General features: G+C 35.0%; 1 non-coding gene across 1 annotated transcript; it reads right to left on the bottom strand.

Moving 5' to 3' along the window:
- Nucleotides 1–3358: 3358 nt before the first annotated feature.
- Nucleotides 3359–3465, bottom strand: LOC128285064 (small nucleolar RNA R71). Its single transcript, XR_008275479.1, has one exon. It is a non-coding gene; the product is annotated as a small nucleolar RNA R71 (small nucleolar RNA).
- Nucleotides 3466–15896: the final 12431 nt, after the last annotated feature.

Raw genomic sequence — 15896 nt, 5'->3', positions numbered from 1 at the left:
ATTTACTTCATGATACATTCGGCCTTGGCCAAAATTTCATTAAAAATCCCTATTAGCCACTTCATCAATCAATTATATCATCTACTTAATATTTCATAACTTATCATGCTAGCTGAATATTATTTATTCAAGTTCATCATCTTCATATTCGGCATTAGCATCAAATATAATAGCCCATTTCTTCCCACTTTGAATCTATGCATCCATTTAATCATAGTTTTTTCAAGCACTCATACAACAAGATTCATCCAATTTAACAAGAAACAAAAACTTTATTCCTCCATAGCTACAATGGCCGAAAGATCTAGACATCTCAATACCGAAATTTCTAACATGGGTTGCCTAAAGAATTTGGTAGGGAGTTCAAATTTATCTAACATTTCAAGTAACTTAACACATCCATATAGCTAACATGCTAGTAGTATCAAGGAATCAACTAAAATTTTGAAGCCTCTTAGCCGAATCCTAACTCTCCAACAACTCCAATTTCATCCATGAGATAAATAGAAGTAGGCTAACCCTCCAAAGGATGTGTAAACCTCCAAAAGCAACATTGAACATACCTTAATCTCAAGAACCACCTTGGCGAACTTCCCTCTTCTTCTTCCTTCAATTCACGGCAATGGAGGAGCAACCTAGCTAATTTTTTGTTTCTCCCCTACTAACCACTATTATTTTATTACCCATGTTCTTTATTTTATTAATTCTAACATAAAATGTTTATAATACATTTTAACCCATAGCATGGCCGGCCACTACCTAAAGTTTTGGGTAATTTGACATGCAAGGACAAGCATTTTCTAACATGCATCAATAGGCCACTTTAACATTTGCCTAGCACATTTCTAAATTTTCTCACACAAGTCCTATTTAATAAAATTCACTTACAATTAACAAAATTCAAACATGAAATTTCCACACATGCATATATATATATAATAAGCATCAAATATGACGGTTAATTATTTTTATGACTCGGTTTTGTGGTCCCGAAACCACTTTCCGACTAGGGTCACATTAGGGGTGTCACAGTTATCACTCGATCTAGCTATTTCTACCATTAATTTGAGGGATGATTGAGGTCTAGGGTTTGACCCATGTTAGATATTTGTGTATTTTGATGTCTAATGGTAGATTATGCAAGTTTAATGTTAGATAAACAACTTTTGCTAGGTGATTTTTGATGAAAATGTCAAAAGGACCAATTTGTAAAAAGATTTCAAAATGTGTGTAAAAGTGTGATTAAATGGAAAAGGTGGCTATTATAAGCATGAAAGAGATTTATCTAGGCTTGGGTCTTGATGAAATTGAATAGATTTCATTTTACGAGCTTAGGGACTAAAATGAAAATATGTCAAAGTTTACGGGCAAAAATATAATTTTGCTAAAATGTAAGTTTTAGATTGAATTGGGTAATGTGATTAGTAAATGAGTTAAATTTGCTATTATAGATCAAGAGAAACGAGGTTCGGACCTAGACCGGGGGAAAAACAAAGTATTTGATGATTAGGTCCATTTCTACTATTTTGTACCGAGGTAAGTTCGCATGTAAATAATGCATTGTTATTTATGCTTTAATTGCTTTAATATTTTATGAATCGTGATTTGATCTTGAACATAATCGATAAAGTGTGATAAATAAGAAATCCCAGTTGAACCTTAAGAATAGTTAGGATACAAATGTCATGACATTAGGGTTATTTGATGTTACGTGTAAGACCATATCTGGGATATGACATCGATATGGGGATTCGTGTAAGACCATAGCTGGGCTCTTGGCATCGATGCAGAATCCCATGTAAGACCATATCTGGGATATGACATTTGTATGATACTATATGTGTGAGACTTCTGAGTATCCTTTAGTATTCCAAGTGGTTCAACGACGAATGCAACGAGAAAGTCAAAGTTGTGAAACTATGGTATGTTGTAAATTGGTACAGGTATGTACATAAAACTCATGCTTAATGAGCTCGATATGTGATGAATCCCTCAGTAAGGTTGTGATTGAGTAAGTTTGATTATGAGTTTTAAAATGAAATTTATGTTAATTTACTTCAAGTTAATTGTATGTTAAATATGAGTTTATAGTGCTTGTTATTTGCATGGGAACTTACTAAGCTTTATAGCTTACTCCCCTTTTTTTCCCTTGTCTTATCGTGTCACCAAGCCAGCTCGGGGATTAGAGACTATCGTAGATCCATTCACACTATCAACTTAATATTTTGGGTACCAATGATTTCATTATTTTGAGTTATGGCATGTATAGGGACTTGGTCTTTTTGTTATGTGTAATAATTGATTTGGCCAAATGTGTTGGCTTATGTTGGTTGATAATTAATTTTGTAAATGGCCATTGGAATTGGCTAATATTGGTTTAAGTATATATGCATATGATGATGTCTTTCATGGATGTGGAATTTGCATGGTTTGAGATGATAAGTATGAGATGTTGTATGTGATAGAAAATAACATGTAAATAATCTGTGGATGACTTGGTTGTGGCTGAATTGGTTGTATGTACATGCTTGGATTGGTGTTATATGTTGTTAAGTAGGTTTGTGCAAGGAAGAGTGACAAAATGGCTTGATAGATAGCCTTATTTTTGTCCACACGGGTAGACAGACGGTCATGTGTCTAAGTCGTGTGTCACACACGGCTTGCCCTATGGGGATGTGATCCTGCCGTGTGTCCCCTACACCTTAATTGTTGCAAAACAAAATGCTCAAAATTGAGCATACGGGTAGAGACACGGGCATGTGTCTCAGCTATGTGGATGACACGGCCTCAGGCACGGGCGGGGCGTATAAAGTCTGCACCTATTTTATAAAAATTATAAAAATTAAATCGACCAGACGACCTAAGCACACGGGCTTGTGTCTTGGCCGTGTGACTTCAATTTTTTCTTGGATGACAAACAAAGAGTTACATGGGTTAGGGACACGGGCGTGTGCCTCTTAAAACATGAAAAATTTTTTAAGTTTCGTAAAATTTTCTAAAGTTCTCGGTTTAGTCCCGAACAGCTTCTAATGCATGTTTTGAGCCTCGTAGGTTCGTAATAGGGACTTTATAATTAATTGAAAAAAGTTTTAATTTGTACAAAATTTATGTATCAGTTTTGTATGTTTGGTTATGTTTAAGTCTGGTAATGCCTAGTACCCTGTTTTAGCATCGAACACGGGTAAGGGGTGTTACAGCTAGTATGACTGAAGACGCACTAAGGTTGAAGTTGTTTCCGTACTCGTTGCGAGATTGAGCATAGGCTTGGCTCAATTCATTGCCACCAAGTTTCATATCTACATGGCAAGAATTAGCAGGGAGATTTTTGGTTAAATATTTCCCACCTAGCAAAAATGCTAAGTTGAGGAACGAGATCATAACTTTCCTACAATTGGATGACGAGTCTTTGCATGAGGCTTGGGAGCGGTTCAATAAGTTACTTCGTAAGTGTCCTCATCATGGGATTCCTCATTGTATCCAGTTGGAGACATTCTATAATGGTCTCAATGCATATACAAAATTGATGGTTGATTCTTTTGCAAATGGTGTAATTTTGTCTAAGTCTTATAATGACGCTTATGAGATCATCGAGAGGATCACGAGTAATAACTATCAATGGCCAACAAATCAAACAGCTTTAGGAAGACGTGTAGCTAAAGTTCATGAAGTTGACACCCTCACTTCATTATCAGCTCAGATATCGTCTATTTCCTCTATGTTAAAACAGTTTACTGCTAATAGTGCTAATAATTTTGTAGCTCAGCCACCAAGTCTGTTTTAAGTAGTTTCCTGTTTGTACTGTGGGGAGGGTCATTCTTTTGAGAATTTCTCATCAAATACCGAGTCAGTGTACTATGTGGGGAACCAACATCAAAATAGGAGTGGATAAGGGCCCTAGTCCAACATCTACAATCCTTCGGCATAATCATCCTAACTTTTCTTGGAGCAACCAAGGAAATGGACCGAACAACAACTTATTGCAGCATAGACCCAACCAATCTCAAGGGTTTAATTAGCAAGCTCCAAAACCACCTCAGGCTGAGGCATCAAACAGTTTGGAGAACTTTTTGAAAGCGTACATGGCGAAGAACGACGCTTTGATCCGAAGCCAAGTAGCAATGTTGAAAAATTTGGAAAACCAAATGGGTTAGTTAGCTACAGAGCTTCGTAATAGACCGCAAGGAACCTTGCTGAGCAATACTGAGAAACCAAGAAATTTGGGTAAAAAACATATCAAGGCAGTGGCATTGCGAAGTAGTAAAATTCTGGAACCCCGGTTGATTGATGTAGAAGATAAGCCCAAAATTCCTACACCAAAAGAGTCAGAATCTGCAAAGACTGACCAGGTAAATCCTAACTTAGAGAATTCAGACACTTTAACATCTTCTTTGGATGTAGATTTACCTACTCAAAAGAGTTATCTGATTCAACCAAAAGTTTCATCACCTCCATATCCGCGGAGATTGCGACAACACAAGTAGAAACAAGAGGTACAATTTAAGAAGTTTTTAGATGTTCTGAAGCAGTTACACAACAATATTCTGTTGGTGGAGGCTTTAGAACAAATGCCAAATTATGTGAATTTTATGAAGGATATACTGTCCAAGAAGAAACGATTGAGTGAGTATGAGACTGTTGCCTTGACAAAGGAGTGTAGTGCATTCTTGCAAAACAAACTGCCACCAAAATTGAAAGACCCTGGAAGCTTTACTATACCCTGTAACATTGGTGAATCTTATTATGGTAAATCTTTGTGTGATTTAGGAGCGAGTATCAACTTGATGCCTAACTCTATTTTAAAGATGCTAGGGATAGGTGAAGTAGCACTTACAACTGTAACGCTTCAGCTAGCAGATCGATCTTTAGCATATCCCAAGGGAAAGATTGATAATGTTTTGGTAAGAGTCGATAAATTTATTTTTCCTACTAATTTCATTGTCTTAGATTTTGAAGTAGATAAGGAAGTGCCAATCATCCTTGAGAGATCTTTCTTAGCCACGGGAAGAACGTTAATTGATGTATAGAAAGGTGAACTCACCATGCAAGTTCAAGATGATCAGGTAACCTTTAACATTCTTAAAGCGATGAAGTTTCTGGATCTGACAGAAGAGTGTTTAGTTACGGAAGAGATAGAAACCTTAGTTTCTATGGAAAGCAATTTTGAAGAAGATCCATTAGAGAAAGCCTTAGATCTTGACCCTTTGGAGGATGAAGAAGGTGAAGAAAACATGGCTTTGAAGGAAGCCAATTTGAGAAATTTTATTCAATCCACATGGATTGAACCGTTGGAGTTAGAAGTCATAGAATTTGTGCAACCCAAGTTGTCAATTGAAGAATCACCTAAACTCGACCTAAAGGTACTTCCTTCCTATTTGAAATACGTTTATTTAGGTGTCTGTTCCACTTTGTCTGTGATTATTTCAGCAGAATTGACGAAAGATCAAGAGGAGCAACTAATTGTTGTTATAAAGAAATGTAAGAAAGTAATTGGTTGGACCATAGCTGATATTCGAGGTATAAGTCCTTTTTACGTGCATAAAATTATTTTAGAAGAAAGTGAAAGAGCTCGAATTGATGGGCAAAGGAGGCTCAATCCTATTATGAAAGAAGTTCTGAGAAAGGAAGTGGTCAAATGGTTAGATGCAGTAATCATCTATCCTATTTTAGATCGTTCATGGGTAAGTCTGGTGCAGTGTGCCGAAGAAAGGTGGAATCACGATTGTTGAAAATGAGTGTAACGAGTTGATTCCAACGAGAACTGTTACTGGTTGGAGAATCTATATTGATTACAGAAAATCAAATAAAGCCACTCAAAATGACTATTTTTCTTTTCCTTTTATGGAACAGATGTTAGATCGACTGCCAAGTAATGAATTCTATTGTTTTTTAGATGGCTATTCAGGATATAACCAAATAGTTATAGCTCCGGAGGACCGACATAAAACAACATTTACTTGTCCATAAGGTACGTTTGCTTTTAGGTGAATGCCTTTTAGTTTATGTAATGCACTTGCAACATTTTAATGATGTATGATGGCAATATTCATTGATATGGTTGAAAATTTTGTTAAAGTTTTCATGGATGATTTTTCTATTTTTGGTAACACTTATGATATTTGTTGGAGTAATTTGGCTAAGGTTCTGAAGAGATGCGAAGAGACGAATCTTGTCCTTAACTGCGAGAAATGCCATTTTATGGTTGAGGAAAGGATTGTCTTAGGGCATAAAATCTCAAAGAGAGGAATTCAAGTCGATAAAGCAAAGGTGGACATAATTGAAAGATTATTGGCCCTAATTAATGTGAAAGGAGTTAGAAGTTTCTTAGGCCATGCCGGTTTTTACGAAGGTTTATCAAAGATTTCCCAAAAATTTCTAAACCATTGTGTTTGTTGTTAGAGAAAGATACAGTGTTTGATTTTAACAAAGCATTTTTGAAAGTTTTTTGAAGATCTAAAAAAAGGGTTAATCTCAGCCCTAATGATCGATACACCTGATTAGAGCTCACCTTTTGAGTTGATGTGTGATGCAAGTGATTACACCATTAGAGCTGTGATGGGTCAAAGAAGAAACAAAGTGTTTCAACCTATTTACTATGCAAGTAGAACTTTGATGGGAGCCCAACTCAATTATACTATAACACCTCTTACCCGTGTCTGACGTCAGAATAGGGTACGAGGCATTATCGAACTTAATCATTCACAAACATGCAAAAACTAGGCTATAAAATTTATTTTAATTCAAAACTTTTCATACACATGCATAATGTCCCATACAAGGGCCTACGAAGCCCTAAACATACATCGGGATTGATTCGGGACTAAACTGAGAACTTTGAGAAGTTTCAGGAAAACTTAGAAAATTTTCCCATGGAACAAGGTCAAACGCCCGTGTGCCTTTGGCACTCCCGTGTCCTCAGGCCGTGTAACTCTCTGTTTATGATGTCAGCATGGAAATCGAACCACACGGCTTGACCACATGCCCGTGTCTCCAGGCTGTGTCCCTCACACGGTTGAGACACACGACCGTGTCTCAGCCCGTGTAGTCAACACTTAGGCTATTTTCCAAGCCTTCATGTTACCCATAAATCCTTACAACCTTATGCCTATTAAAACCATAAATCATGACATCATTTTAGTGATTAACAACTTTTATTAAGACATTTTCATAACATTAACATGTCTTCTTACAAGCTATGCATCTACTCATGCAATACCAAGTCTAGATTCCATAATCTACATTCATAAGACTTGTCATTTTGACGATCTCTTTTACCATTATACTATGGTTACCAACTTGGTTACCAACTTATCCATCAGGCACTCATGTTCAACCATTATCACGTTTTTTTTATAACATGCAATTACTACATCGCTATGACCACCTCAATTGGTCATAGAGCATAGATCCAACACACATGTCATATTACCAACCAAGCATGACAAACAAACATAATCGCATCATAATCATTAAACATGGCATGAATAGCTAGGTTTAAAAGCCATAATCAATATGAGCCACATCTCATGGCCATATACATATAACTTAATATAAGCCAATACATTTGGCCAAAACATAATAACACATGTCAATAAACTAGATCCCTATACATGCCACTCACTTGAAATTTCTAATATATGCTTCATTATTCCAAAGGTAGAGACTTGATAGTGTGATGCTGCCTCTGACAATCTCCAACCCCGAGCTAACCTGACAAGCTAAAAGAAATGGAAAGGTGGGAGTAAGCTTCACGCTTAGTAAGTCCATATGAAAATAATAAGCAATATGCTAACATGCTTCTCAAGGTAATACAACCATAATTACACTTTTACTTATACTCTGGTCATATTGTTTTCTCGAGTCATAGTTACCAATTTATTTATATCTAGAGCTACAGGACTCCAAATTAAGATCTACTAATTTTACCTGAAATTAGACTTAGATATCTGCTTACTATAAAATTTTTAGAATTTTTGGTCTAGCCAATAAGTACAGTTTATTCTTTAAAGTTACCCCTTTTTTGCTGTCTGACAGTTCTAAACCCTCTTCACTAAAAATTAATTATCTCATAATACGGGACTTAGATGATGTCCTTGTCTATTTTTCTTGAAAATATACTCATTAATAATTCTAAGCATATAAATTATAACCCATAACTATTATTTTACAATTTTCAATTAGTTTCTCAAATTAGAATAGGGGATTTCAAAATCATTCTGACTCTATCTCACATCAATTTAGATATTTCATAGTATGAAACTTTTTGCTTACATCGTTTCTTCTATGTAAAACTAGACTAATTAAGCTTTAATTTCATATTTTATTCAGCCTCTATGTAACACCCCTATCCTGTAACCGTCGCCAGAATAGGATGAGGCGTTACCAGAAATTAGGAATAAGATTGGAAGAATAAAATTTTAAACTCCCTTCTTTAATGTTGTTTTTTTTTTTTTGAAATAACGAACATTCATTTAGATAAGTACTAAACACAGCCAGGGATAAAATCTAAACTTCTATAAGTAAACGTCCAACAGATGCCATTTTCGTATGGCTTATATACAATAGTCATAATATCATTCTACTGTATTGTCTATCCTATACATGCCATAAGCTAAGTCTAATTACATAGTTGCCGCAATGGTAGATAGTGTGACGAAGTGCTGATGATCCCCGAGCTGGTAGTCAGAATCCACAACCTATAACCAAAACATGATTGAGCGAGTAAGCTTTTGCGAGCTTAGTAAGTTTTAAGCAACACAAAGTGTTCTCATTCACTATCATTGGTCATTCATTTCAACTGTTCGATGAAGTTAATCTAGAGCTTCATCTCGAACCATAATATCAATAGACAATTACTTGGTGTCTTATATATATATACCTTGAATAATAGTGACCTAGATGGTGAATATTTCCAAAGCACATTCTTCGTCAATTTTCAACTTTCCATGTTCCTTTCCACTTATTCATAATCACACCCTTATTTTTAAGTATTTCAACATGACAAATCTTGAATTACAGTAGGCACATAAAGAAACAAACATATTTCTTATCACATATACGTAAATGTGAAAAACATAATTCTTACCTTGTCTTTGGTACATTTAGCCCAACCCATACTCAAATCATAAGGCTTTTGGGCAGAATATGCTCTAATACATAAGAACATTTCATCACATACTTCATTATACTGAGCATACCATTACCAATTAGATCATTCACATATTTGGAGTCATAATATTTATCACATTTACTTACCTCTTCGATCGATAATTCACCTCGAAATCACTCCACCGATGAGTAAATGTCCTTTTGAACATCTTAAATACATAACACTTATTTGATGGTAACTTATTGCAAATACTCAATATCAAAGTCTTACTTGAATCCTAGCATTTAGCCGTCGGGTCTTTAAAGCTCGGATATAGTACAAGCACGAAGCCTATGGACGTTAATCAAGATAATATTCTCGCATAAGGCCTGCGGGGTTTTAACCGGATATAATCTCGACACAAATGCCCTTCGGGACTTATCACATTTATACACTTTCACATCCATCACGTTGGCCACTCTACTGTCACATATATACACCTTCACATTCATCACATTGGCTATTCAGCCTTATCACATATATACACCTTCACATTCATCACATCGCCATTAGGCCTTATCACATATATATACACTTTCACATTCATCACATCGCCATTAGGCCTTATCACATATATACACACTTTCACATTCATCACATTGGCCATTCACCTTATCACATATATACACCTTCACATTCATCACATCGGCCATTAGGCCTTATCACATATATATACACTTTCACATTCATCACATCGGCCATTAGGCCTTATCACATATATACACACTTTCACATTCATCACATTGGCTATTCAGCCTTATCACATATATACACCTTCACATTCATCACATACCATTAGGCCTTATCACATATATACACATTCACATTCATCGCGTAAAATCTTAAACCAAAATATAAATTTTTCATGTATTCACATCACAATTATTCAAATATGCTTCACATACCACATATACTATCATGTACATACTTGGGCTTGGTTGAATCTACATCAATCACTTTTCCAATGAATAATTCAATTTCACGCCATACTATCATTTCATATTCGAATACTCATAAACTTACAATTTCACAAATTTTAATATCAAAGATCCATCTAACACTCATATATCATTTTACAATATCACAATTAGAATTCAAGTATGGGTTTAATCAATAGCTTATGAGCAACTAAAACAAGTTTTATCCATGTTTACAACAAAAATCACATATTCACTACAAGCTGTTTTCCTGACCAATGGTCACTAAATTATTTATAACCGGAGCTACAAGGCTCCAAATCACTTGCCGTTAATTTTCCCTGAATATAGACTCGTATATCTTCCATCCATAAAATTTTCAGAATTTTAGGTTTGGCCAATCAATACCAGATTTTTCTTAAAGTTTCCCTGTTTCACTGTTTGACTAACCTGACCAGTCTTCACTACGAATCAAAATTCTCATTGTACAGAATTCAAAGTATGTTCTATTTGATTTCATTTGAAACTAGACTCATTAAGGAGTCTAAGCATATAAATTTTATCTTGTAACCATTTTTGTACAAATTATAGTGATTTTCTTAAAACAGAATAGGGATTTCGAGTCATTCTGACCCTGTCCCACACAACTTTAAATATCTCTTTATAGGAAATTTCTTTGCTTCCACGGTCTCTTTTATACGAAACTAGACCAATTAAGATTTGATTACATATATTATTCAGCCTATAATTCCACACCAACAATTTATAGTGATTTTCTAAAATCACATTACTGCTGCTGTCCAAGCAAATTATTACAATTTGCTCTTAAATTTCCAAGTCCAAACACATATGAACTTACCATTTGAGTTTAAGACATATCATGGCCACATCATATCTTATTAAATCAACTCATTATGTCCTATTATGGTTGAATTTACTCAACGTTTAATCGCTTAAAACTTACCTCGGAAGTGGTCGACGACTAGATATCCACGGCTATTCGTTTACTTTCTCTTTTCTCCTATCCGACTTTGATCCTCTTTGCTCTTAAGCTTAAGTAAAACAATAGATTTGCTTAAGTACTTAACTAATATTATTCACTCAACAATCACATTTGGAAATAACTTATCATTTAATCTATATCTAAAACAATAGATTTCAATATGTATCATATTTAATAAAACATGCCATGACTCAATTTCATGCTTATTTAATTTATATCTAATTCACATTCACAAGCAAAGAGTCACTTAATTTATCATGCTTCTTATACATGAATCTAATCATATCACCGAATGTCCTCGTGTGTACATGGTACATACATAAGGCATATATATATATGTTCGTACCTATATATGACTATCATCATTTAACCATTTACTCCTAATTATGCACAACCGCATACACACATGCATATATGTATAATACATGCCTTAATATTATATACTTTTATTTTCAAATTACAGCATAGTTCCAAAACATATAGCTAATTCCATTGTCATCTTATCAACATTTACCACAATACCAATTTCCATTTATCTTCAATGTTGTACACACGAATACTTACACTCTCATATGCATACAATCCATTTAAGATCATTATATGCCCCATTTAGCCCTAACCATTCAAGCTTAAACTTTCCTACACTCTTATCCAATGTCATACGTAATGCCGAATGTCCAATTTAACCAAACTTCAAAATTTAACCTTCATCACTTTAATTGACCATTACCTACTCTTCACAACTTTAAATACTAAGTAATTAACACCCATACTTTTATACCGAATTAACTAACACTTATAGTCCTTAGCCAAATGTTATTAAACTTTTGTCATCATAGTATTTCTACTTATCACTTTACACAATATTATCAAAGCTGAAACCTATGCATAACCCTACTCACATTATTCAAATTATACCCTTAAAATTCATATACAATGCCAAACCTCTAATTCATTCACTTCTATAACCCAAACGGCAATAGCTTACATTTTAACATTTAAATACCAAGCATTTGTTCAAGTAAATATAATTACTAACAACTAAGTATTAACTAACTCAAACTTCATTAAAACATGAGAACAACAATCTATCCTCTTCAATTTCTCCCATGGTCGAATGCTCAAATCCTTTCCAAAAATCAAAATTTTAATATGGGTTGAATAAAGAGCTTGGTAGCTAACTTAAAATTAACAAGAATTTTAAGAATTGATTAGAAGTCTTACCTTGATTCAAGCCTAAAGTGACCGAATGGAGCTTCCCCCCCCTTTCCCCTCTTACAATTCGGTCATGAATAACAAAGATGAAGCTTTTTTTTTCTTCACCCAAATTCTCACTTATTTCTTCATTCAATAATATTATAAAATTATAAAACCATTTAGTTGCCTTAAAACTAGTAAATAATACATATATATTGTCATAAACATCAACATGGCGGCCACTATCATGAAAAATGGGGACTTTGACATGCAAGTCCCCATATTTAATCCATGCAACAATTTGGCCATTTTAAAATTAACCAACACATTTTCAATGTTTCTCACATAAGCCCTTTTGATTAAATTTGCATTCAATTGACAAAATCAAAGCATCAAAATTTCACACACAAATTGTAACATAATATAGACATGAAATTTAACAATCAATTTCTTGTGTGACTCGGTTTTGGGGTCTTGAAACCACTTCCGACTAGAGTCAAATTAGGGATGTCACAACTCTCCCCTCTTTAGGGATTTTCGTCACGAAAATCTTACTAGCGGCTAGGTTAGGATAATGTCCTCTTATTACATCATGTCCATATAAACATTAACTCATCGATAGCAATTGTAATTCATTATTGATTTCGCATCGATCTATAAAATCATTTTCTTATCTTAAAACAAATACATAAACATTTCTACAAGTAGGCACATATATCTCATTTTCTTGATTTCATAAGCAATAATCACTTAATTTAATTCACAAATGCGTTTCAAACACATATTAAGCACATATTAACATGTATAATTCACATCATCAACCCACATATTTGTAACCCACATTTTCATTCATGTATAAGTCAGAACTTTGACCGAACGTACACATATATTCAAACATCCCAATAAATATCCTTTATAACTCCATCATCTCTCACTATTCAACTTAACTTATTTCCAACAGAAAATCAACTTCCACATACCGGTATCGCTTATTCTAATCTTACTTAATTTATCATCTTAAATATACCCGTTGAATCATTCAAATCATTACGGATACTCATTAAGCACATATAGCTCTTACAATGCCATATCACGGATATGGTCTTACATATTCTCACATATCGAGCCGATCCGTGTCCCGGACATGGTCTTACACACTATCTCAAATCAATGCCTTCGTCCCAGACGAGGTCTTACATGAATTCCACTTCACACTTAGTGCCCATCGACCGATCTCGCACTCGTAGTGCTCGGTTAAAGGAATTCGCACACACACGGTGCCTCTAATCATTCACACACATAGTGCTCTTATTCATTCGTTATTACACATTGAAAACAAACTTAACCAAGTCTATAAAACATCATATATGTACACTTTAAGCGTATTCTTTCATTTAACTTTGAATTCATACGGTAATGAACACTTAAACCTTGCTCGAATCAAGGCATTAAGCACGCTAAGCACGAAGACCGAATACATATCACGGCACAAAGCACGCTAGGCTCGAAGGCGAATACATATCACCGGCACAAAGCACGCTAGGCACGAAGGCGAATACATATCACGGCACAAAGCACGCTAGGCACGAAGGCGAATACATATCACGGCACAAAGCACGCTAGGCACGAAGGCGAATACATATCATCGGCACAAAGCACGCTGAGCACGAGGCGAATACATATCACCGCACAAAGCACGCTAAGCACGAAGGCGAATACATATCATCGGCACAAAGCACGCTGAAGCACGAAGGCGAATACATATCACCGGCACAAAGCTCGCTAAACACGAAGGCGAATACATATCAACGGCACAAAGCACGCTGAAACACGAAGGCGAATACATATCACCGGCATGATCGCTCTTGAACTCGGTGGGATACATCACTAGCATGAATGCTCTTGATTTAGCCGGATATATCACTAGCATGAATGCTCTTGAGATTTAGCCCGAATGTAACACCAAACACGAATGCTCTACGGGACTTAACCGGATATATATCGCCAAAGACGAATGCTCTTGGGACTTAGCCGGATCATCGTCGAGACCTTTAGCTCGAATGAAATCTCCATATAAAGCCGGCGGATCTTAATCCGGACATAATCTCCACACATATAGTCATCGGGTCTTTAAGCCGGATTCACATCGTTGAGTCTCGTACATATTTATTCACATGTTACCACGATTCACATAGCAAAATCACATTTGAAATTCAAGTCCACTAATTCGCACATAGGCATATAACATGCTCATTGACTTTGTGTTGTGAACATCATTCAAATCTAATACATGTATACCTCTTTTACCAAACTTCCAGCTCAATGAGCAAACACACATAAGAATATATACATATCCCCAATTTTGTTCTTTGTTAAATTCTCTAATAGCCATTCGGCTACACAAACAACATGTTTATGATTTCTTTCTCAATAACCTTATTATGGTAAGGACAATAGGATATCATTCATCTATCATACATGTATATCATGGCATTTTAAATTAAATACCAAATTCACTTTCTCAAAACTTACTCATATCATACCTTTCTCAATATTGACGCATCATAAGCATGTCTCAAGACTTTCAATACCATCTGCTTTCATTTCGATTGGGATCGAATTCATTACAATATGAGAAACACTTTTAAGCGTAAATCATCACACTATCTTATTATCACTCTATGGCATGTATAACTAGATCGACATGTGCTACGTTAGTCCTAGAATCGACTAAACCGTAGCTCGATACCACTAAAATGTAACACCCTATCCTGTAAATGCGCGAGAATAGGATGAGGCGTTACCGAAATTAGGAATAAGATTGGAAGAATAAAATTTTAAACTCCCTTCTTTAATGTTGTTTTTTTTTGAAATAACGAACATTCATTTAGATAAGTACTAAACACGACCAGGATAAAATCTAAACTTCTATAAGTAAGCGTCCAACAGATGCCATTTTCGTATGGCTTATATACAATAGTCATAATATCATTCTCTTGTATTGTCTATCCTATACATGCCATAAGCTAAGTCTAATTACATAGTTGCCGTAATGGTAGATAGTGTGACGAAGTCTTGATGATCCCGAAATGGTAGTCGAATCCACAACCTATAACCAAAACATGATTGAGCAGAGTAAGCTTTTGCGAGCTTAGTAAGTTTTAAGCAACACAAAGTGCTCTCATTCACTATCATTGGTCATTCATTTCAACTGTTCGATGAAGTTAATCTAGAGCTTCATCTCGAACCATAATATCAATAGGCAATTACTTGGTGTCTTATATATATATACCTTGAATAATAGTGACCTAGATGGTGAATATTTCCAAAGCACATTCTTCGTCAATTTTCAACTTTCCATGTTCCTTTCCACTTATTCATAATCACACCCTTATTTTTAAGTATTTCAACATGACAAATCTTGAATTCTCAGTAGGCACATAAAGAAACAAACATATTTCTTATCACATATCGTAAATGTGAAAAACATAATTCTTACCTTGTCTTTGGTACATTTAGCCCAACCCATACTCAAATCATAAGGCTTTTGGGCAGAATATGCTCTAATACATAAGAACATTTCATCACATACTTCATTATACAGGCATACCATTACCAATTAGATCATTCACAT

This window comes from Gossypium arboreum, chromosome 11 (genome assembly GCF_025698485.1).
Source record: "Gossypium arboreum isolate Shixiya-1 chromosome 11, ASM2569848v2, whole genome shotgun sequence".
NCBI lineage: Eukaryota > Viridiplantae > Streptophyta > Magnoliopsida > Malvales > Malvaceae > Gossypium > Gossypium arboreum.
The sequence above is the reverse complement of the archived record's forward strand: the minus strand, read 5'-3'. Positions and strand labels throughout refer to the sequence as shown.